This window comes from Tachypleus tridentatus, unplaced genomic scaffold (assembly GCF_004210375.1).
Source record: "Tachypleus tridentatus isolate NWPU-2018 unplaced genomic scaffold, ASM421037v1 Hic_cluster_1, whole genome shotgun sequence".
NCBI classification, from domain to species: Eukaryota; Metazoa; Arthropoda; class Merostomata; order Xiphosura; family Limulidae; genus Tachypleus; species Tachypleus tridentatus.
Genome location: NW_027467777.1, coordinates 16,911,444 through 16,935,664, shown reverse-complemented (window position 1 = coordinate 16,935,664; position 24,221 = coordinate 16,911,444). Strand labels below are relative to the sequence as shown.

Below are 24,221 nucleotides of genomic sequence, written 5' to 3'. Positions count from 1 at the left end.
AGACTTCTGTTTCCAACAGTTAGAGCGCTTGAATGTTGCACTGAAAGAAAAAAGGCCTGTTATCACTCGTAAAGATGTTGTGTTACATCAAGATAATGCACGGCCCCATCCAGCAAGGATTACATCTGCAAAGATTGAGAGCTAAACTGGAAAAACTTCCACATTCTCGTTATTTTTCAGACCTTGCTCTATCAGATTATCATTTATTCCGAAGCTTACAGAACTATCTCAATGGAAAAGAGCTTGGAACACACGGAGATGTCAAAATTACCCTCTCTACATTCTTCTCCTCCGAACCCCAAGAATTTTATAGAAGTTTCATTCAGAAGCTTGTTACTAAATGCATTTGATGCCTTATTTTTAAACATTGGAACAGATATAAACGCATGTATGACTGACGCAAAATATAATCAACAGTGACTTTTAAAGAACCATGTGACTTAAGATCTGAGAACTCTTTGTTGACAATCCATATTGTTACTTTTTGAAATATATACGCGTGTTTTCTGAACACATATTATAAACGATATCCGAAATTAATCATAAACGGCAGAATAAATCATACTGGGGTATGTGTGAGTACGTAGTGTAAATAAATCATACTGAGGTATGTATGACAGAAGCTAACTACGTAGTGTAAATAACATTTTAAAATATATATTCGACATTTTATCTTTTTTACTTTCATAAAATATTCAACCGATAAAACAACCACATATTTTAATACACTTGACATGCAATACAATCGTCTTCTGCACATGAAACGGAAGTAGCAGCTGCTGTACATGTTGTTGTGTATATATTTGTGATATGTCGTGAAGCTTTATAATTTTCAGAATTTCCTCACGTCTTTCATATGACTTTTGTTTGTGTATATATATGGCCATTTTATAATTATTATAATTATTTATCTAACAGCCTTCGATAATAAATAATATTATTTTCTACTTATTTCTTCTTGGAATACAAAAGTGTTCCATTACGTTTCCTCCCGAAACAGTAAAGTAATATAAAAATATATCGATTATTGCTAAAATTCAATAATTAAGTTTTACTTTTTTCTGAGCTCTGCACTTACAATCGAGCGAAAACCATTCCCAATAAAAAATACCAAGTAGATATAATATAATACTATTCTTATTATAATATTAAGATTCCCAGTTTGGCCCTGTAGACAAAAGTTTCATCTTTCGAATGCGCCCTGGTCATGGTATTTTCATCATTTTAATCAAAATTTGATGAACCTACATGATTGTCTGACGTGAGGAACGTATTATAATTATATTATTATTGTTGTCTTTTAAAATTGAATGTGGATAGGTCTGATATAAAAACCAAGCGATACACAAACATTCATGTATGAATCTGTCTTACACATAGAAATAACTGGTACTCAATTATCCAACTATACAGCTGTCTGACATAAAAAGAGAGGTGATACAAAACCATCTAGTATGGGTCTGTCTGCATAGAAAAAAAATTAGTGACACATTCACATATAACAGGAGAACTGTCTAATATAAATAATAATGATATACAGACAAACAACTATAGCTCTCCATGACATAGAAAAACAAGTGAAACACAAATATAAAACTATAGGTTTGTCTGATATAGAAAAAAAAAGTGATACATACACATCCAACTATAGGTCCTTAAGACATAGAAAAGTAAGTGATGCACAAACATCCAACCTTAGGTCTGTCAGATAGTTAAGTATAGATCTGTATGACATAAAAAAGAACTGACACACGAACATCCATGAATAGGTCTCTTCGAAGTAGATAAACAAGTGAAACTCAAATATCCAGCTATAGGTCTGTCTGACATGGAAAGCCAAGTGTTACACACACGTCCAAGTATGAGTATGTCTGGCATAGAAAAGAAGTAATACACAAATATCTAAGTATGAATATGTCTCAATTAGAAAAATAAGTGATGGACATACATGTAAAAAACAGATTTGTCAAACACAGGAAAGGAAGTCATACACAAGCATACAACTATAGGTTTGTCTGATATATAAAACAAGTGATACACCAACATCCAAGGGTGGATCTGTCTGACGTAAATAAAATAAGAGATACACAAAATTTCTTCTGATAAACAAATATGCAAGTATAATTTACTCTGGCATAGAAATAGAAGTGACAAACAAACATAGATTTCTCTGATGTAGAGAAAGAATCGATACACAAACATATATCTATAGCTTTATCTGACATAGAAACCAAGTGATACACTAAAATTTATCTATAGATCTTGATGACGAGAAATCCACTTGAAATAAAAATGCATCTCAGAACTGCTGGTATGGGTATTAAAACATTTACTGAGTAGGAGAGAAAAACGTTTCGACCTTCCTAGGTCATCTTCAGGTTAAGAAAGAGAGAATTTGCAAGTGACCATTGCTGGACATATGTCTTAGGGATGAGAGTATAAACGGGTACAGGATTGTAGGGGCGATGCAGTTGGATGTTAGGTTATGTCAATTAGATATAACTGTCTTAGTTTTTCAAAACTGTTACCAATATGCTTAGAGTTATACCATCGATCAAAATAAACATAGTTTTCGTGGGCGAATTCTATATAGGTTTGATTAGCTTGCTTGCGAAGATGACCTAAGAAGGTCAAAACATTGTTATGTACTTTATTTTAATTAAAGATTTAATACCCATACAAACCGTCTTGAGAACATATAGTTTCAAACAGCTTCACAGTCTATGTGAACCTGTGGAAGATAAGTGGATTTCTTATAACATGCTCTTACTATGATCATTCTGTTAAATCCTCCACGCAAATTATTTGAAAACCCAAATAACATTTATTCGTATCTTGATTCTGGGTAAGCATTCAACAAACTGAAAGAAAGAATTGATCAGTACTCTGTGTTCATATTTTCAATTCTTGAAGATCCACTGATTAGGTACAGATGGTGGTAATTTTGCAGATAGCCCTTCCAGTAAAGGTTGGGTGAAATTTACTCAGCTCGTATCCATAAAAGTAATTATACTATAATTTTTTGATAATGTAAGCATATCTTTGCAATATTTGACAGTTTATTGGTACACACTGCCGAGCTTTAGAAAACAAAATATCCCATTTTCAATTAAATATATTAAGATCTTTTAATTAAAGATTTTCTTTAATTTTTTTCGTTACCAGGATGTTGACTGTTCAACATGCAAAATAATTTTGATTTTAAGATTAAAAATATTTTTAAGGATCAGAACATTTTCAGATTTTACGTACAAAATCTTTATAATCCCCAGGTAATTATGAACGTCGTTTTTATCAACCAAACTTTATATTTATCTGTTATTTTCACTACTTTATCTTCATACGGGTTGGTTCAATTTGACAGTCTTCGTAACCTGAATAAAAAATTGGAGGAATAAACATAAATTATGTTGTTGTTCCTAGGAAAACTACATGTGACGACATAAAAACAGAAATGCTTAATCTAAATATCATAACAATATACATGTTACTTTTAGTATATTGGCCAGTCAGTAGTGCCTGGCTAATGTTATGGAAATTGCAGTTACGCTGCTCACGTGCAATGATGTTACCGTATTCAAGAATATAAAACTGTCCTTTATAAAGCAGTATACTAGTGTTGTTTTGCAATATACAGTTTGTTTGTGTTTCGAATTTCGCGCAAAGCGACACGAAAACTATATGCGCTAGCCGTCCCTAATTTAGCAGTGTTAGACTAGACGGAAGGCAACTAGTCATCACCACCCACCGCCAACCATTGGGCTACCCTTTTAGCACAAATAGTGGGATTGACCGTCACATTATAACGCTCCCACGGCTGAAACGGCGAGTATGTTTGGCGCGACCAGGATGCGAACCCACGAACCTCAGATCACTAGTCGCACGCCGGACCCAAAATTGTAACGCTTAATCGAGCCAGCCAGGATTCGAACCTGGAATCTTCTGATCCGTAGTCAGACGCGTTATCCATTGCGCCACTGGCCCGCTTTGATTAGACCGAGAAACTAAATTTATCTGTTTAATTCAAATATGATTTCTTGGTTCATTTCTACTTCGAGTTCTTCAATTAAAGATTATACTTTAAGCTAGTCATGTATTAGTTCTGTAAAGATCTATATTAAAATAAAGGGAAACAAAATATACGTTACTTTTTTTGTTTGTTGGTAATAAGAAATTGTTTTAATTTTATTAAGTTTATCCAGTCACATTAATTGGCACACAACTAGAATAGCATTCAAATAAATACCACTCTAGAAGTTTCCTTGTTAAATCTCCTGTAATTAGCGGATCTAACCCTCTGTAAAAAATAAGAAATGCCTTGTTGTTCCTAATTATTAACAGTTGTTGTTTTTAATTAATTTCCATTGACGGTCCTATTTATTATCCATTGTTGGTTTTAATTATTATTCGCTGATGTTTCTAATTATTATCTATTGCTCTTCGTAATTATTGTCCACCTAATTATTATTGTTGTTCTTAATTAGCATCTGTTATGTTTCCTAATTATTATCGATTATCGTTTCTAAATAGAATAATCAACACAACAGATAAAATGATAAACACTCTTTCTGTTGTTAGGTTCTGATTAAAAATGTTAATTTGACTACACTTAACTTAGGCACCATTCCTTTTACCAGCGTGTCCAAAACTGTTTCGGTTCACAGCACCCTTAGTGTCTCAGCAATTTGTCTCACCTTAGGCAAAAAAAGAAAAAAAACCCTAACAATTCCGTTTATGAAGTCGTTAGGTCCAAACAACTTAAAACTCAGTAACTATTTATCTTCTAAAAACGTTGTAGCCGTCTGAAAGAATAATACACGTAAATTGAAGGTAAAAACAATACTTTTATTTCATTTTTAAACAACCACAATTACTAATGGGATGTGTGCGCCTATTGGGTACTGCACAGCTTACCTTGGAATCTGATTGGACACCAACACTCTCATTTCCTGTTCCACACTGATTTTCGCGCGGTACTTGTTTTTTATCACAGGGAATTCAGGTTCGCTGAGCCTTAGCACTTAACAGAGGATATTCATCTCTTATTGATATCCAAAATGAGTTAGTTCCATGGTGTCAGATTCTGTTTATAAAGTCTTGTCGGCCCGGTATGGCCAAGCGTGTTAAGGCGTGCGACTCGTAATCTGAGGGTCGCGGGTTCGCATCCCCGTCGCGCCAAACATGCTTGCCCTTTCAGCCGTGGGGGCATTATAATGTGACGGTCAATCCCACTATTCTTTGGTAAAAGAGTAGCCCAAAAGATGGCGGTCGGTGGGGATGACTAGCTGTGTTCCCTCTGGTCTTACACTGTTAAATTAGGAACGGCTAGCGCAGATAGCTCTCGTGTAGCTTTGCACGAAATTCAAAACAAACCAAACCAAACTAGGTATCAGGATCATAAAACAAATATTCAAGTTAACATTTTAATAACATGGACACGTTCAGATTTGCAGTTATGAATGTTCCATTTCCAAATTCGAATATTGTAGATATGTTATATTACAATATGCACTACTTACGGCATATTAGTTATATTTGCCCGGCATGGCCAAGTGGGTTAAGGCGTACGACTCGTAATTTGAGGGTCGTGGGATCTAATTCTCGTCGCACCAAACATGTTCGCCTTTTCAGCCGTGGGGCGTTATAAAGTTGCGATCCATCAAACTATTCGTTGGTAAAAGAGTAGCCCAAGAGTTGGCTGTGGGTAGTGATGACTGGCTGCCTAGTCTTACACTGCTAAATTAGGGACAGCTAGCGCAGATAGCTCTCGTGTAGCTTTGTGCGAAATTCAAAACAAAACAATTAGTTATATTAGAATTTGCTTACCTTTACAATACTTCTTAGATAGAGCTCGTAAAGTCTGTGATTTTAACAAACAAGACTTCTTCTGTTACATTTTTTAAAAAATCATTTATTTTGGTGGGAAATTGAGAACTATTCGTGTTACTGATTAAAGTTGTATAAAGTTTACAGAATATTGTGACCTTTCAAAATCTACATCCACACTTTAGTTATTTTGGTAATTATTTAGGGTTATAGTGAATCGAGTTAATGTATTAACAATCATTGGTTTTACCTCTCGTTAATTTAAGATCTTTTCATGAATACTCAATTTTACGGTACTATTGTGTGGCATTTGCCACACTTGCGAATATTCTGACTTTCTAAGATATATCATTGTCATTAAACACCTTATGATCTTTTCTCGTTTACCTTTTAATTTTTACACAAGACTCGACTTATTTTATCTGCTTCTTGTCCTCCTCCAAGTGGCTCAGCAATAAATTAAAGGTTTTGATCCCCATGGTGAGCAGAGTACATGTAATATAGTGTGTAGCGTTATACCAAACGACAACCAATACAAATGGGTTCCATGAGTTTTATTAAGTGCATAAATTAGTTCAAGTGTGAATAATTATTCTAAGTTGTCTGATGTTGATGGAACAGATTAGCCGATATTTATTACTTCTTTACGATAGCTTGAGCTGAAGGAACATCAAACTATATGTAACCCACGATTTCACATTGCTATTACAATTACTGACGAAGGAGGCGCTAATGTAGTTTGGAGCTTTGAACGGTACATAGATGAAGCTGCAGACATCTATCCGACACCTAATTTTACATGTGATGGAATTCGCCGTTGTACGCAAACTCAAAGAGCCGACACCATAAATAGACTAACTGACGAAGGGCGTAACTTTAGTTTATAAGATCCTAGAATGTCCATCTTTTATGTACTACCCAAGATCCATAAACTTGAGATTTCAGAAAGGCCCATCATGTTTGTGTACAAGTGTTCCACAAAACTGTTTTCTAATTTTATTGATAACATTCTTTATCTTATCGTACATAAATTAAGGTTCCTACAAATTGTTCATAATCTTCATGGGTAATGTAATATCTCTTTACATATTCAATCTTTACATTGAAGGCTTAAAACCTCTCAAGTTTTTTTCTTGATGGACGAGTTATACTCCTACCTTCCACTGATAAAATTTTACAACTTGTACTGAATCTAAATATATTTAAGTTTAATGACAATTACTCAATGTTGCTATGGGAACCAGAATGGAATATTCGTATACAAACTGTTTGTTTAATAATTTGGATTTTTGTTTTAAGAAATGTTCCCTATTTGTACAGAAGATATATTGACAACATTTCCGGAAACTTTATTCGTGACACGACTCAATTTGGCAGCTTTATTATTATTAATTATGTTTGAGCCTGTTCAACCCTTCTTGAACTTTCAGCTGGCGGCAGATCGTTATTGAAAATAACAAACACTTCAGTCTGTGTCTCTAGGTATGTCCAGTGCAAATGTTGATGATTATATTTCTTCATAGATTCATGTTTTTTGTAGGTTTCAAAAGTTCAGCCACACTGACATCCATTTTCCTGCATTGATGTTATCGTATTCAAGAATATAAAACTGTCCTTTACAAAGCAACCTGTCTTAGTATACTAGTTTTTTGTTGGGTTTTGTTTGTTTTTTTGCAATTTTCAGTTTGTTTGTGTTTCGAATTTCGCGCAAAGCGACACGAAGACTACATGCGCTAGCCGTCCCTAATTAAGCAGTGTAAAACTAGAGGCAAGGCAACTAGTCATCACCATTATTGCCAACTCTTAGGTTATTCTTTTACCAACGAATAGTGGGATTGACGTCACATTATAACGCCTTCACGGCTTGAAGGGCGAGCATGTTTGGTGCGACGAGGATTTGAATCCGTGACCCTCATATTATGACTCGAGCGCCTTTACTACCTAGTAATGCCAGGCTATAATATATAGTCACATTTCAGTTATAATACGCTACCTATATATGCACATATATTTTCCTATTTAAAAATACATTTTAAACTTACTTTTTATAAAACATTATAACTTATCAAACTTTGTAATAAGCTGTATTTTGGTCTAAAAAATAAGAACTTACCAGTTTGAAAATTTGTTTCTCAAAACTGGTACGACGTCATAAAAATTGATACTGTCTGAGAAAAAACACAGTTGAAGGATATTCTGCGCTTTCGATTGATTACCCACATATCATAAACAGAAATAAGAGTATATAAGGTCGCGTTTACAAATATGGAAAGAGAGTAGAAGGGTCTGTGTTGGAATAGGTACATGAGCGATACCTTAGCAAACTAGGAAGATTGTAGGTTATTTGTTGATATTCTAGCTTGTCAGTAATTTGAGTTCCTAATTCGTAAGAAACTGCAGACTTTGTACTTGGACATACAGCATGACACACAGAAGTTAATGTGTAGGATTTCTTTTAATATTTACTTTTAAATAAAGGTATAAATTAATGTATCATACTAAAAGACGAATTATAATCCACAATTTGATACCAAACTTGTTAAAATACATTAATAAAATAATAGTTCAATGAAATTTAAGTGCGAGTCAACAAACGTGATATGGCATGACCTTTGACCCATACCTGTCACGATAGACCTGTAGCACTGTTATTACAAGTACAACATCGAAAAGAACATGTTATTGTTTGTGAAACTAAGACATTGAATGTTACATAAAAGGGGTGTTGTTCCACTTGTTAAGATTAGCTAAGTGTTATCGAGCCATCAGTCATTTCTATTATTAGTCGTATAGTCACAAAATACGCAACACTGAAGTTAGTTGTACGTTTTTGCAATTTAGAAGGCTACATAGGAATAAGTGTCCATAATCTTCAGAAGTATAACTTTAATATCTTGATGAGATATAGATAAGAGGGAAGCACAATATATTAAAGACGACCAACCTAACGTACAACAGAGTGTCATTCAAGATGTGAAAATCACATGTAATGTGGTACAACACTTACTCTACGGACATTACCTAGTCCCATCGGACGCAACCATAACTAATTGACATACAAGTAACTTCTAATTTATATATGGTGTATCTTCAGAAAATTTGCTAGACTTTCACTAAACATTACAAGGTTTTCACACAAAAAATAAGATTTTAACAAAGTATTTTTATTAATATTTCTTCGTGAAATTATCGATTCATTTTTTTAACTAGTACTAGAGAAAAGTGATTTCATTTGGAGATTAAAATTTCAAAAATCTCACATTTCACTTGTATAATTTCTAGAACCTCTTAAGTGAATATATAATTTTTTTTAGTAAAATTTTATATTTTTCTGTTATTACGTTTATTACTTCATTCTTCAGCCTAAAGAAAACTCATCAAATATAATGAAAAGAAAAACCTAAATATCAGAAATAAAATGAGCAGCTGTCTCCTTTCTTCTAGGCAGCTAGTCATCACCACTCACCGCCAACTCTTAGGTTACTCTTTTACCAGCGAATAGTGGGATTGACTGTCACATTATAACGCCCACACGGCTGAAATAGCGAGCATGTTTGGTGTAACCGGGATTCGAACCCGCGACCCTCGTATTAGCAGTCGAAAACCTTAGCACGCTTGGCCATGCCGGCCCTAATCAAAAGGATTCAAAGTTCGTACCCTGAGAGTTTCAACTGTTAAACATGTCCGATGAATTTTCTGTGTTTATTTTACTCTCAACACCTAAAGTTAAACCCACTGTAAATAATGCTGTAATACAACCTACAGAGCAAGAACACACGTGAAAAACATAAAAGTTTTATTAGTACTTGCCATTTTTCCAAGAACACAATATTGTACCAAGCGGTTTATATTTCATACAACATTTACAAAATAAATTTCCAAGGCTAACAAAATTGCAATTAGAATGTGTCAAAACATTTATTGTATGATTCAAAGTTGCGCTGCTCCAATAAACTTTGTAGGTTCTGAGTCTCGCCAATCAATTTACCTCGCAGGTGTTTCTGTACCGCTTCTCATTGCCTCCTAGCGAAATCACGCAAGTACAGCGGTATGTCTCCGGATTTACAACGCAAAATCAGGGGTTCGATTCACCTCGGTGGGATCAGCAGATAATCCGATGTGGCTTTGCTATAACAAAAACACACCCAGTAAAACAGTAATATGTCTGCGGACTTAAACCTCTAAAAAACCGAATTTCGATACTCGTGGTGGGCAGAGTACAGATAGCCATTGTGTAGTTTTGTACTTGATTCTAAACAAACAAACTTCTCCTTATCTGTTTGATATCTGTCGAATTTCGTAGCATGTATGTACGATGGGGTTATTTGGGCACATATTTTTAATACTGCCCTCTTGTTTTAAAGTTGTCAAGTTTCGAATGTGGTTTTAATGTTACCTCAGTTTAGACTTTAGACAATTAGAAACACACAAATGCAGTAGGCCTAACTATATAATGGCCTATAAGAGTATACTATGTCGGCTAGCGTACGTCAAATATGTCTTTAAATATACATATACTTATTACTGTTTACTCATAAATGTTTAAATTTTAGTTATATTTCTTAAAACATAGAAAGTAAATGAGAAATACAGTGCAAAACATTGATTTAGTGTACGTACCCGTGTTGCGAAATTCTGTACTCGTGCATTCGTACTATCATTAAGCCTTGTCTAGACTTGAGGGTGGGGTATGTAGAAATAATAATTTTTGTAAACTCTAAGCAATAACTTTTGAAAAAAAAACACATCAAATTGCAGTATTAATATCCTCAAAATTCCTGTAATTTAGTGGGGTCTCCAAGTGAAGTACATGTGGGTTGAAAAAAATCCTATTCCTGTTCAGAGGCACGACTTAATAATCACACATCTAGTTCTGACAAAATTCTTTCATTCGCCATCAAATCACTAATAAACAACTGTTAGAATTACGTAGAGGGAAAATTCTCTTTCCATTTGTTTTAAACTTGAGCTACTCAGTAGTAGGTGGTACTAGTTAAGAACTTTCAAATGATTGATGCGAAGGGCGGAGCCACTCTATGAGATTTGTTAAACATAATAATATCTCAGCACCTCATAGAGGTGGGAGGTTCTTATTTTAAATTTAGATGATCTTTATCTCCAAGGCCCGGCATGGCCAAACACGCTCGCCCTTTCAGCCGTGGGGCGTTATAACGTGACTGTCAATCCCACTTTTCGTTTGTAAAAGAGCAGCCCAAAAGATGGCGGTCGGTGGGGATGACTAGCTGTATTCCCTCTAGTTTTACACTGCTAAATTAGGGACGGCTAGCGCAGATAGCCCTCGTGTAGCTTTGCACGAAATTCAAAACAAACCACACCAAAGTAGGTATCAGGATCAAAAACAAATATTCAAGTTAACATTTTAATAACATGGACACGTTCAGGTTTGCAGTTATGAATGTTCCTTTTCCAAATAGGAATATTGTAGATAAGTTATGTTACAGTATGCACTACTTACAGCATATTAGTTATGTTTGCCCGCCATGGCCAAGTGGGTTAAGGCGTGCGATTCGTAATTTGAGGGTCGTGGGATCGAATACTCGTCGCACCAAACATGTTCGCCTTTTCAGCCGTGGGGCGTTATAAAGTTGCGATCAATCCAACTATTCCTTGGTAAAAGAGTAGCCCAAGAGTTGGCTGTGGTGGTGATGACTGGTTGCTTTGTCTTACACTGCTAAATTAGGGACAGCTAGCGCATGTAGCTCTCGTGTAGCTTTGTGCGAAATTCAAAAACAAAACAATTAGTTATATTAGAATTTGCTTACCTTTACAATACTTCCTAGAAAGAGCTCGTAAAGATTGTGATTTTTAACAAACAAGACTGCTTCTGTTACATTTTTTAAAAAATCATTTATTTTGGTGGGAAATTGAACAGTATTTGTGTTACTGATTAAAGTTGTATAAAGTTTACAGAATATTGTGACCTTTCAAAATCTACATCCACACTTTAGTTATTTTGGTAATTATTTAGAGTTATAGTGAATCGAGTTAATGTATTAACAATCATTGGTTTTACCTCTCGTTAATTTTAGATCTTGTCATGAATACTCAATTTTACGGTACTATTGTGTGGCATTTGACACACTTGCGAATATTCTAACTTTCTGAGATATATCATTGTCATTAAACACATTATAAACTTTTCACGTTTACCTTTTGATTTTTTACACAAGACTCGACTTATTTTATCTGCTTCTTGTCCACCTCCAAGTGGCTCAGCAGTAAGTTAAAGGTTTTGATCCCCATGGTGAGCAGAGTACATGTAATATAGTGTGTAGCGTTATACCAAACGACAACCAATACAAATAGTTCCATGAGTTTTATTAAGTGCATAAATTAGTTCAAGTGTGAATAATTATTCTAAGTTGTCTGATGTTGATGGAACATAGTAGCCGATATTTATTACTTTACGATAGCTTGAGCTGAAGGAACATCAAACTATATGTCACCCACGATTTCACATTGCTATTACAATTACTGACGAAGGAGGCGCTAATGTAGTTTGGAGCAATGAACTGTACATAGTTGAAGCTGGAGACATCTATCCGACACCTAATTTTACATGTGATGGAATTCACCGTTGTACGCAAACTCAAAGAGCCGACACCATAAACAGACTAACCGACGAAGGACGTAACTTTAGTTTATAAGATCCTAGAATGTCCATCTTTTATGTACTACCCAAGATCCATAAACCTGAGATTTCAGGAAGACCCATCATGTTTGTGTACAAGTGTTCCACAAAACTGATTTCTAATTTTATTGATAACATTCTTTATCTTATCGTACATAAATTAGGGTTCCTACAAATTCATCATAATCTTCACGGGTAATGTTATATCTCTTTACATATTCAATCTTTACATTAAAGGCTTAAAACCTCTCAAGTTCTTTCTTGATGGACGAGTTATACTCGTACCTTTCACTGATAAAATTTTACAACTTCTACTGAATCTAAATATATTTAAGTTTAATGACAATTACTCTATGTTCCTATGGGAATCAGAATGGAATATTCGTATACAAACTGTTTGTTTAATAATTTGGATTTTTCTTTTAAGAAATGTTCCCTTTTGTACAGAAGGTATATTTATATCATTTCCGGAAACTTTATTCGTGACAGGACACAATTTGACAGCTTTATTATTATTAATTATGTTTGAGCCTATTCAACCCTTCTTTAACTTTCAGAAGGCGGCAGATCGTTATTGAAAATAACAAACTGTTCTGTTTGTGTCTCTAGGTATTATGTCCAGTGCAAATGTTGACGATTATATTTCTTCATATGTTCATGTTTCTTGTAGGTTTCCAAAGTTCAGCCACACTGACATCCATTTTCCTGTGTTACAAATGTAACTTAACAATTACATCCATTTATTTCTTTGTGTTACTGATATAGTTTAACACTGACATCCATCCATTTCCTTGTGTTATTGAGGTAGTTTAACACTGACATCCATTAATATCCTCGTGTTACTGAAATAGTTTAACACTGACATCCATCTATATCCTCGTGTTACTGATGTAGTTTATTCCTGACATCAATTTCCCTGTGTTACTGATGTAGTTTAACACTGACATCCATCTATATCCTCGTGTCACTGATGTAGTTTATTACTGACATCCATTTCCTTGTGTTACTGATGTAGTTTAACACTGATATCCATTCATTTCCTCGTGTTACTGATGTAGTTTATAACTGACATCAATTTCCTTGTGTTACTGATGTAGTTTAATACTGGCATCCATTGATATCCTCGTGTTACTGATATAGTTTAACACTGACATCCATCTATATCCTCGTGTTACTGATGTAGTTTAACACTGGCATCCATTCATATCCTGGTGTTACTGATGCAGTTTAATACTGGCATCCATTGATATCCTTGTGTTACTGGTGCAGTTTAACCCCGATCTTCCTCGACCACTTTACTCTCTAATTTTACAGTAATAATCATATTTTCAATTTCTTCCTTTCTCATTATATGTCCCAGATAACTCAGTTGTCTTTTCTCTGGTGGTTATCATCAACTTCCTCTGTCTCTAATCTTTTTAGTACTTCCTCATTGGTTATATGGTCTGCCCACGAAACAAGTAACATTGTTCTGCAAAATCACATTTCTGTGGTATCAAGATGCTTTTCCATGCTAGACGAAATGACTTCCATCGTTCACTATAATCTTATGGACTGTTTTTTTTAAAAAATCTTGATTTGTTTCACCGACCACATTTTGTGCTCAATTTCTTACTTACAGTTTTTGAGTTTACGTCGCATTTGCAGTAATGATGATCATTTTATCTCATGGAATGATTGCCTTCTTCCTAATCTAAACTTACGAAAAAAAAGGTTTCTTTAAAGCTAATCAAAACTTCGTGAGACGTTGTCACAAAGAGATAGGACGTAATAAACTCACTTTAACTGAAACCACCAAAATTAGCGGAGGAACTTTTCATTCTTCAAACTGATACTGACACTAAAGGTATTTTAACTGAAAAATCTGTTACTGGTTTAGACACAGTTAACACCTTCTAAATTTTACTTTAGAAATATGTTAATCAGGATTTGTTATATAGTATATTGTTTGTAGCCTTTGTAACTTGCTCTACAATGGGGAGACAGATTTCGTGACCACAGATTACACATATTAATGTGAAATCAAAATCTCTAGAGATCAGGGCCATGTACTTGTTGGAACGTTCATTGTTTATATTAGTAAACACTCGTTATACAAATAGTCCACATACTCCAATGTTTTTCATGTTGTTGGATTATTTTATGCGTATTTACGTAAATACCTTTTTAATACTCTATATGATAAAACTACAATATGATGAATTAGATACTTATAGCAATAGGTGACATATTTACTTGACTTATAGTACATATTTAGAGATGAGTCATACTTAGGCTCATTTACATCATTTATGGGCCGGCATGGCCAGGTGGTTAAGGCACTCGACTCGTAATTCAAGGGTCGTGGGTTCGAATGCTCGCCATGGGGCGTTATAATGTTACGGTCAAAAGCACTGTTCATTGTCACAAGAGTAGCCCAAGAGTTGGCTGTGGGTAGAGATAACTAGCTGCCTTCCCTCTAGTCTTATACTGTTAAATTAGGGATGGCTAGCGCAGGCAACCCCTGTATAGCATTGCGCGAAATTCAAAAGAAATCAAACAGAAAGAAACTAATCCAACTCCACTGTTTCAGATCATTAACCAAATAAACCCTCATGAAGATGGATGTGTATGAGGAGCACATTAGGCATATAATACTTTATGAGTTCAGAAGAGGCAATAGTACGGCAGAAACTACATGAAGCATTCAAGGTGTTTATGATACGGAGTCTTTCAACGAAATAAAATGTTGAAGGTAATTTCAGAAGTTCAGATCAGTTGACTACAGCTTAACTGATGTGTCACATGCAGGTCGCCCTGTTGAGTTTAATGATGACTTACTGCTGGCTGAAATTGATGAACATTGTGCTGTAACAGTTTAAGAACTAGAACAGAAGTTTAATTCAACCCATTCAACAGTTCACCCTCATCTCCAACAGTTTGGAAAATGGGTTTTCATGATTTGACAAAACCCAGTTTTAGAGAAAGAGTGGACATTTGCACTTCTCTGCACTCTCGTGAACGTCACTCACCTTTCTTGGACAGGTTAGTGACTGGAGATGAAAAATGGATATTTTAAAAAAATGTTAAGCGCCGCAGATAAACTGGCTAAAGCACAGCCCAAACTGAGCTCCACCCTAGGAAAGTCTTGTTAAGCGTTTGGTGGAATATTGTTGATCTGTGATCCACTTTGAGTTGTTGCTACTTAATGTAACGATTACATCAGACTTTTGCTTCCGAGAGTTAGAGCGCTTCAATGTTGCACTGAAAGAAAAAAAGGCCTGTTATCACTCGTAAAGATGTTGTGTTACATCAGGATAATGCACGGCCCCATCCAGCAAGGATTACATCTGCAAAGATTGAGAGCTAGACTGGAAAAAACTTCCTAACCTTCTTATTCTCCAGACCTTGCTCTATTAGATTATCATTTGTTCCGAAGCTTGCAGAACTATCTCTATGGAAAAGAGCTTGGAACACATGGAGATGTCAAAACTACCCTCTCTACATTCTTTTGCTCCAAACCCCAAGAATTTTATAGAAGTTGCATTCAGAAACTTGTTACTATATGCATTTGATGCCTTATTTTTAAACATTGGAACAGATATGAACGCATGTATGACTGACGCAAAATATAATCAACAGTGACTTTTAAAGAACCATGTGACTTAAGATCTGAGAACACTTTGTTGACAAACCATATTGTTGCTTTTTTGAAATATATACGCGTGTTTTCTGAACACATATTATAAACGATATCCGAAATTAATCATAAAGGCAGAATAAATCATACTGGGGTATGTGTGGTACGTAGTGTAAATAAATCATACTGAGGTATGTATGACAGAAGCTAACTACGTAGTGTAAATAACATTTTAAAATATATATTCGACATTTTATCTTTTTTTACTTTCATAAAAATATTCAACCCATAAAACAACCACAGATTTTAATACACTTGACATGTAATACAATCGTCTTCTGCACATGAAACGGAAGTAGCAGCTGCTGTACATGTTCTTGTGTATATATTTGTGATATGTCGTGAAGCTTTATAATTTTCAGAATTTCCTCACGTCATTCATATGACTTTTGGTTGTGTGTATATATATATGGCTATTTTATAATTATTATAATTTTTTATCTAACAGCCTTCGATAATAAATAATATTATTTTCTACTTATTTCTTCTTGGAGTACAAAAGTGTTCCATTACGTTTCCTCCCGAAACAGTAAAGTAATATAAAAATATATCGATTATTGCTAAAATTGGATAATTAAGGTTTACCTTTTTTCTGAGCTCTGCACTTACAATCGAGCGAAAACCATTCCCAATAAAAAATACCAAGTAGATATAATATAATACTATTCTTATTATAATATTAAAATTCCCAAAAGTTTCATCTTTCGAATGCGCACTGGTCATGGTATTTTTATCATTTAAATCAAAATTTGATGAACCTACATGATTGTCTGACGTGAGGAACGTATTATAATTATATAATTATTGTTGTCTTTTAAAATTGAATGTGTGTATGTCTGATATAAATAACAAGCGATACACAAACATTCAAGTATGAATCTGTCATACACATAAAAATAACTGGTACACAAATATCCAACTATACAGATGTCTGACATAAAAAGAGAAGTGATACAAAACCATCTAGTATGGGTCTGTCTGCATAGAAAAAAAATTAATGACACATTCACATATAACAGGAGGACTGTCTAATATAAATAATAATGATATACAGACAAACAACTATAGCTCTCCATGACATAGAAAACAAGTGAAACACAAATATAAAACTATAGGTTTGTCTGATATAGAAAAAAAAAGTGATACATACACATCCAACTATATGTCCTTAAGACATAGAAAAGTAAGTGATGCACAAACATCCAACCTTAGAACTGTCTGATAATTAATTAGAGATCTGTATGACATAAAAAGAACTGACACACGAACATCCATGAATAGGTCTCTTCGAAGTAGATAAACAAGTGAAACTCAAATATCCAGCTATAGGTCTGTCTGACATGGAAAGCCAAGTGTTACACACACGTCCAAGTATGAGTATGTCTGGCATAGAAAAAAGTAATACACAAATATCTAAGTATGAATATGTCTCAATTAGAAAAATAAGTGATGGACATACATGTAAAAACAGATTTGTCAAACACAGGAAAAGAAGTCATACACAAGCATACAACTATAGGTATGTCTGATATATAAAAAAGTGATACACCAACATCCAAGGGTGGATCTGTCTGACGTAAATAAAATAAGAGATACACAAAATATCATCTGATAAACAAATATGCAAGTATAATTTACTCTGGCATAGAAATACAAGTGACAAGAAACATGGATTTCTCTGATGTAAAGAAAGAATCGATACACAAACTTCCAACTGTAGGTCTGTCCGACCTCGGAAAATAAGTGATAGACAAACATACATCTATAGCTTTATCTGACATAGAAACCAAGTGATACACTAAAATCTATCTATAGATCTTGATGACGAGAAATCCACTTGAAATAAAAATGCATCTCAGAACTGCTGGTATGGGTATTAAAACATTTACTGAGAAGGAGAGAACAACGTTTCGACCTTCCTAGGTCATCTTCAGGTTAAGAAAGAGAGAATTTGCAAGTGACCATTGCTGGACATATGTCTTAGGGATGAGAGTATAAACGGGTACAGGATTGTAGGGGGCGGTGCAGTTGGATGTTAGGTTATGTCAATTAGATATAACTGTCTTAGTTTTTCAAAACTGTTACCAATGTGCTTAGAGTTATACCATCGATGAAAATAAACATAGTTTTCGTGGGCGAATTCTATATAGATTTGATTAGCTTGCTTGCGAAGATGACTTAAGAAGGTCAAAACATTGTTGTGTATTTTATTTTAATTAAAGATTTAATACCCATAAAAACCGTCTTGAGAACATATAGTTTCAAACAGCTTCACAGTCTATGTGAACCTGTGGAAGATAAGTGGATTTCTTATAACATGCTCTTACTATGATCATTCTGTTAAATCCTCCACGCAAATTACTTGAAAACCCAAATAACATTTATTCGTATCTTGATTCTGGATAAGCATTCAACAAACTGAAAGAAAGAATTGATCAGTACTCTGTGTTCATATTTTGAATTCTTGAAGATCCACTGATAAGGTACAGATGGTGGTAATTTTGCAGATAGCCCTTCCAGTAAAGGTTGGGTGAAATTTACTCAGCTCGTAACCATAAAATTAATTATACTATAATTTTTTGATAATGTAAGCATATCTTTGCAATATTTGACAGTTTATTGGTACACACTGCCGAGCTTTTCAAAACAAAATATGCCATTTTCAATTAAATATTAAGATCTTTTAATTAAAGATTTTCTTGTATTTTTTTCGTTACCAGGATGTTGACTGTTCAACATGCAAAATAATTTTGATTTTAAGATTGAAAATATTTTTAAGGATCAAAACATTTTCAGATTTTACGTACAAAATCTTTATAATCCCCAGGTAATTATGAACGTCGTTTTTATCAACCAAACTTTATATTTATCTGTTATTTTCACTACTTTATCTTCATACGGGTTGGTTCAATTTGACAGACTTCGTAACCTGCATAAAAAATTGGGGAATAAATATAAATTATGTTGTTGTTCCTAGGAAAACTACATGTGACAACATAAAAACAGAAATGCTTAATCTAAATATCTTAACAATATACATGTTACTTTTAGTACATTGGCCAGACAGTAGTGCCTGGCTAAAGTTATGGAAATTGTACTTACGCTGCTCACGAGCAATGATGTTACCGTATTCAAGAATATAAAACTGACCTTTATAAAGCAACCTGTCTTAGTATACTAGTGTTGTTTTGCAATATACAGTTTGTTTGTGTTTCGAATTTCGCGCAAAGCGACACGAGGACTGTATGCGCTAGCCGTCAATAATTTAGCAGTGTTAGACTAGACGGAAGACAACTAGTCATCACCACCCACTGCCAACTATTGGGCTACCCTTTTAGCACAAATAGTGGGATTGATCGTCACATTATAACGCTCCCACGGCTGAAACGGCGAGTATGTTTGGCGCAACCGGGATGCGAACCCGCGAACCTCAGATCACTAGTCGCACGCCTTAACACGCATGGCCATGCCGGACCCAAAATTGTAACGCTTAATCGAGCAAGCCAGGATTCGAACCTGGAATCTTCTGTTCCGTAGTCAGACGCGTAATCCATTGCGCCACTAGCCCGCTTTGATTAGTCAGAGAAACTAAATTTATCTTTTTAATTCAAATATGATTTCTTGGTTCATTTCTACTTCGAGTTCTTCAATTAAAGATTATACTTTAATCTAGTCATGTATTAGTTCTGTAAAGATCTATATTGAAATAAAGGAGGTTACAGACCTAATAACAACCCAGTAGAAAATGAATTTTGTTTACACAAAATATACGTTACTTTTTTGTTTGTTGGTAATAAGAAATTGTTTCAATTTTATTAAGTTTATCCAGTCACATTAATTGGCACACAACTAGAATAGCATTCAAATAAATACAACTCTAGAAGTTTCCTTGTTAAATCTCCTGTAATTAGCGGATATAACCCTCGGTAAAAAATAGAAATCCCTTGTTGTTCCTAATTATTAACAGTTGTTGTTTTTAATTATTTTCCATTGACGGTCCTATTTATTATCTATTGTTGGTTTTAATTATTATTCGCTGATATTTCTAATTATTATCTATTGCTCTTCCTAATTATTGTCCACCTAATTATTATTGTTGTTCTTAATTAGCATCTGTTATGTTTCCTAATTATTATCGATTATCGTTTCTAAATAGAATAATCAACACAACAGATAAAATGATAAACACTCTTTCTGTTGTTAGGTTCTGATTAAAAATGTTAATTTGACGACACTTAACTTAGGCACCATTCCTTTTACCAGCGTGTCCAAAACTGTTTCGGTTCACAGCACCCTTAGTGTCTCAGCAATTTGTCTCACCTTAGGCAAAAAGAAAAAAAAAAACAACTAACAATTCCGTTTATGAAGTCGTTATGTCCAAACAGCTTAAAACTTAGTAACTATTTATATTCTAAAAACGTTGTAGCCGTCTGAAAGAAAAATACACGTAAATTGAAAGTAAAAACAATACTTTTATTTCGTTTTTAAACAACCTCAATTACTAATGGGATGTGTGCGCCTACTGGGTACTGCACAGCTTACCTTGGAATCTGATTGGACACCAACACTCTCATTTCCTGTTCCACACCGATTTTCGCGCGGTACTTGTTTTTTATCACAGGGATTTCAGGTTCGCTGAGCCTTAGCACTTAACAGAGGATATTCATCTCTTATTGATATCCAAAATGAGTTAGTTCCATGCTGTCAGATTCTGTTTATAAAGTCTTGTCGGCCCGGTATGGCCAAGCGTGTTAAGGCGTGCGACTCGTAATCTGAGGGTCGCGGGTTCGCATCCCCGTCGCGCCAAACATGCTTGCCCTTTCAGCCGTGGGGGCATTATTATGTGACGGTCAATCCCACTATTCGTTGATAAAAGAGTAGCCCAAAAGATGGCGATCGGTGGGGATGACTAGCTGTGTTCCTCTGGTCTTACACTGTTAAATTAGGAACGGCTAGCGCAGATAGCCCTCGTGTAGCTTTGCACGAAATTCAAAACAAACCAAACCAAACTAGGTATCAGGATCATAAAACAAATATTCAAGTTAACATTTTAATAACATGGACACGTTCAGATTTGCAGTTATGAATGTTCCATTTCCAAATACGAATATTGTAGATAAGTTATGTTAAGTATGCACTACGTACGGCATATTAGTTATATTTGTCCGGCATGGCCAAGTGGGTTAAGGCGTGCGACTCGTAATTTGAGGGTCGTGGGATCGAATACTCGTCGCACCAAACATGTTCGCCTTTTCAGCCGTGGGGGCGTTATAAAGTTGCGATCCATCAAACTATTCGTTGGTAAAGAGTAGCCCAAGAGTTGGCTGTGGGTGTTGATGACTGGCTGCCTTGTGTTACACTGCTAAATTAGGAAGGCTAGCGCAGATAGCTCTCGTGTAGCTCTGTGCGAAATTCAAAACAAAAAAAATTAGTTATATTAGAATTTGCTTACCTTTACAATACTTCTTAGAAAGAGCTCGTAAAGTCTGTGATTTTTTAACAAACAAGACTTCTTCTGTTATATTTTTAAAAAATCATTTATTTTGGTGGAAATTGAACAGTATTCGTGTTACTGATTAAAGTTGTATAAAGTTTACAGAATATTGTGACCTTTCAAAATCTACATCCACACTTTACTTATTTTGGTAATTATTTAGGGTTATAGTGAATCGAGTTAATGTATTAAAAATCATTGGTTTTACCTCTCGTTAATTTAAGATCTTGTCATCAATACTCAATTTTACGGTACTATTGTGTGGCATTTGCCACACTTGCGAATATTCTAACTTTCTAAGATATATCATTGTCATTAAACACCTTATGAACTTTTCACGTTTACCAATTTTTTTACACAAGACTCGACTTATTTTATCTGCTTCTTGTCCACCTCCAAGTGTCTCAGCATTAAGTTAAAGGTTTTGGTCCCCATCGTGGGCAGAGTACATGTAATATAGTGTGTAGCATTATACCAAACGACAGCCAATACAAATGGGTTCCATGAGTTTTATTAAGTGCACAAATTAGTTCAAGTGTGAATAATTATTCTAAGTTGTCTGATGTTGATGGAACAGATTAGCCGATATTTATTACTTCTTTACGATAGCTTGAGCTGAAGGAACATCAAACTATATAACCCACGATTTCACATTGCTATTACAATTACTGACAAAGGAGACGCTAATGTAGTTTGGAGCTATGAACTGTACATAGATGAAGCTGGAGACATCTATCCGACACCTAATTTTACATGTGATGGAATTCACCGTTGTACGCAAACTCAAAGAGCCGACACCATAAACAGACTAACCGACGAAGGGCGAAACTTTAGTTTATAAGATCCTAGAATGTCTATCTTTTGTACTACCCAAGATCCATAACCCTAAAGATTACAGGAAGGCTCATCATGTTTGTGTACAAGTTATTCACAAAACTGATTTCTAATTTTATTGATAACATTCTTTATCTTATCGTCTGCATAAATTAAGGTTCCTACAAATTGTTCATAATCTTCATGGGTAATGTAATATCTCTTTACATAATCAATCTTTACATTGAAGGCTTAAAACCTCTCAAGTTTTTTCTTGATGGACGAGTTATACTCCTACCTTCCACTGATAAAATTTTACAACTTGTACTGATTCTAAATATATTTAAGTTTAATGACAATTACTCTATGTTTGCTATGGGAACCAGAATGGAATATTCGTATACAAACTGTTTGTTTAATAATTTGGATTTTGTTTTTTTAAAAGTTCCCTATTTGTACAGAAGGTATATTGACATCATTCCCGGAAACTTTATTCGTGACAGGACTCAATTTGGCAGCTTTATTATTTTTAATTATGTTTCAGCCTGTTCAACCCCAGCTTTAACTTTTCGGCTGGCGGCAGATCGTTATTGAAAATAACAATCTGTTCAGTCTGTGTTTCTTGGTATTATTACGTCCAGTGCAAATGTTGACGATTATATTTCTTCATATGTTCATCTTTCTTGTAGGTTTCAAAAAGTTCAGCCACACTGACATCCATTTTCCTGTGTTACAGATGTAGCTTAACAATGGCATCCATCCATTTTTTTTGTGTTACTGAGTATAGTTTAACACTGGCATCCATCCATTTGCTTGTGTGTATTGAGGTAGTTTAACTTACTGACATCCATCCATTTCCTCGTGTTACTTGATGTAGTTTAATACTGATTATCCACTCTATATCCTCGTGTCACTGATGTAGTTTTAATACTGGCATCCATTGATATCCTTGTGTTTCTGATGCAATTTTAACCCTGAGTCTTCCTCGACCACTTCACTCTCTAATTTTACAGTAATAATCATATTTTCAATTTCTTCCTTTCTCATTATATGTCCCAGGAAACTCAGTTGTCTTTCTTTCTGGTGGTTATAATCAATTTCCTCTGTCTCTGATCTTCTTTGTACTTCCTCATTGGTTTTATATGGTCTACCTACGGAACAAGTACCATTCTTCTGCAAAATCACATTTCTGTGGTATCAAGGTTGCTTTTCCATGCTAGACGAAATGGCTTCTCTTATTGTTTGTAATCATATGGACTGTCTTTTTTTAAAAATCTTGGTTTGTTTCACCCACCACATTTTATGTTCTGAATTCCTTACCTAAAGTTTTTTGAGTTTTCGTCGCAATCTGCAGTAATGATGATGATTTTTATCTGATGGAATGATTGCCTTCTTCCTAATCGAATCTTACGAAAAGCTTTCTTTAAAGCTAGTCATAAACTTCTTGAGACGTTGTCACAAAAGATAGGACGTAATAAACTCATTTTAACTCAAACCAATAAGATTACGGGAGGAACTTTTCACATTCTTCAAACTGATACTGACACTAAGGGGTGTTTTAACTGAAAAATCTGTTACTGGTTTAGACACAGTTAACACCTTCTAGATTTTACTTTAGAAATATGTTTATCAGGATATGTTATATGGTATATAGTTTGTAGCCTTTGTAACTTGCTCTACAATGGTGAGACAGATTTCGTGACCACAGATGACACATATTAAATCTTAATCTGAATTTATGGTTTCAGTACAGTTTT

The 24,221-nt window shown here is 34.6% G+C and overlaps 1 non-coding gene across 1 annotated transcript; it reads right to left on the bottom strand.

Moving 5' to 3' along the window:
* Nucleotides 1–3,911: 3,911 nt before the first annotated feature.
* On the bottom strand, nt 3,912–3,984 carry TRNAR-ACG (transfer RNA arginine (anticodon ACG)). The gene has a single exon. It is a non-coding gene; the product is annotated as a tRNA-Arg (tRNA).
* Between the last annotated feature and the right edge of the window lie 20,237 nt (nt 3,985–24,221).